Source organism: Sesamum indicum, linkage group LG7 (genome assembly GCF_000512975.1).
Source record: "Sesamum indicum cultivar Zhongzhi No. 13 linkage group LG7, S_indicum_v1.0, whole genome shotgun sequence".
Classification (NCBI taxonomy): Eukaryota; Viridiplantae; Streptophyta; class Magnoliopsida; order Lamiales; family Pedaliaceae; genus Sesamum; species Sesamum indicum.
The window spans coordinates 2,567,914-2,569,931 of NC_026151.1; positions in this window are offsets into that span (position 1 = coordinate 2,567,914).

Genomic DNA, 2,018 nt, shown 5'->3' on the forward strand with positions numbered 1-2,018 from the left:
TGGGTGAATTAGGGAAACCTCCGGCAGATGTGATTCTTCATAGCGATAGTCAGAGTGCGATCCATCTGGCAAAGAATCCCGCGTTCCATTCGCGGACAAAGCACATCGAGATCAAGTACCATTTCATCCGACAACTTCTGGAGAAGAAGGCACTGCAGCTGGAGAAGATCCAAGGAGAAAAGAATCCTGCGGACATGCTGACCAAGGCGGTTGCGATGGAGAAGTTGAAGCTGTGTACGGCTTCGACTGGCCTTGATGACTAGAGTGGACAAACCCGGCGGTACCAAGAAAGAAGTGGAGAAAAGCTAATCAATCTTCAAGTGGGAGATTGTTAAGTTGTGAAGATTGATTTGAAGAAGAAAAGGATAACCTGATTCAACTTAGAATTCCCAAGTTGAGTTGGAGAAGGATAACCCGATTCAACTTAGAAATCCCAAGTTGAGTTGGAAAAAGGATAAGTCATGGCTATATATATTCTACTCTTATTAGCATTGTTTTGCAGAGCAGAGTAGAATAGAGTAGAGAGAAAAGAAAGAGTTGAGACGAGGGTGAGTGTTGTTTTTCACGTGTGGTGAAGACTTGCATACAAGTGTGTGTGTGTTGTACTCCTCAATTTTCCTCCTCTTTGAGTGTTTTCTCCTGGCTTGGTATCGCCCCCAGACGTAGGATTTATATCCAAACTGGGTTAACAAATTCGTGTGTCTTTTATCGCCTTCATATTCCACCTGTTATCCATCTTAACCCGATCCATTTCCTAACATTTATTTCTATAAATACAGGTAACGATTTTATTAAAAAAATAAATAAAGAGGGAGGAAACTTATGGTCGATTGTTTGCACATAAATGATTGTTTGTATTAATCACAAAATTTTATTTGGGCCATGACTTCTTCAATTAATCCTAGGCCCCTTGGGCCTGGACAGCAACCATCAAAAAGAGATAAATTTAAGTGTATTCTCTTCAAATTTTGTGTAATTACGTATAGACTCTCTGTTAATTAAAAGGTTATTTTAGTTATTCTCATTATTTTTCTTTAATAGTAGATTTTTTTATTAGTCAAAATTTATCGAATTTATTGATATTAAAACAAAATATTGAACAAGAATGCATATACACTCTCAATTGATTTAGTACTGACTTATTTAAGGTCAAATAAATATTATTTTATTATCAAACTACCCTTATAACGGTGAAAATATACCTCCTCATATGCATTAGCTTGTGAAAATATGTAAGGGTCCGAAAAAGATTTGTTTGATTTGCAATAAATGAGTAGTAAGTCAATTTGGGGTACATATAAATTTTCATTCAATTTTTTTTATACCAATATTAGCTAATTTAGTAAATTTTACTAACGGGAGATATATTTAGTACACAAAAATAATGTCGTGTGTACTAGATTTAATTTTTCAAATTATGAAGGGTTTACGCACAATTATATCGAATCCCAAGGGCAGACCAGTGTAATTGTTATCCCTAACAAAAATGAGAAGCATATAACAGAAAATAAAATTGAAATAGAAAAAATAAATGATACTCACACCTCCCCTGTTGAAGTTTGTGTAATTACACGTATACCCCCTAATGTGAAATACCCTTGACATAATTTTCGTCTAACAAATAAATGTATAAATTAGTCAAAATTTAATAAATTTGCTTGTATTAACCAAAAAACTAAAAACAAATCCATATTTACCTCATACTTGATTATTACTAATTTAATAAAAAAATTTAATTTAAATCAGTTTTAGTTAAATCTCGGCATCTGATTAATAAGAAACTTAATTCAATCAAATAAAATATTGTACTCGTCAGGTGACTAATAACATTTGTCATAAACTCGACTCAATCTAATCAAATCTAATTCGGATTTAAAAAAAAAAAAGATTTCTTAATCAGTGCTCTTTTTATTTTTTATCAAGAACAAGAAACGAAGTGGGTTGTATTAAGAGACATATTTGTCTGTATTGCAATTTATAGGGAGTGAGTGGGGTTGTGATGAATGAAAATAGGTTGG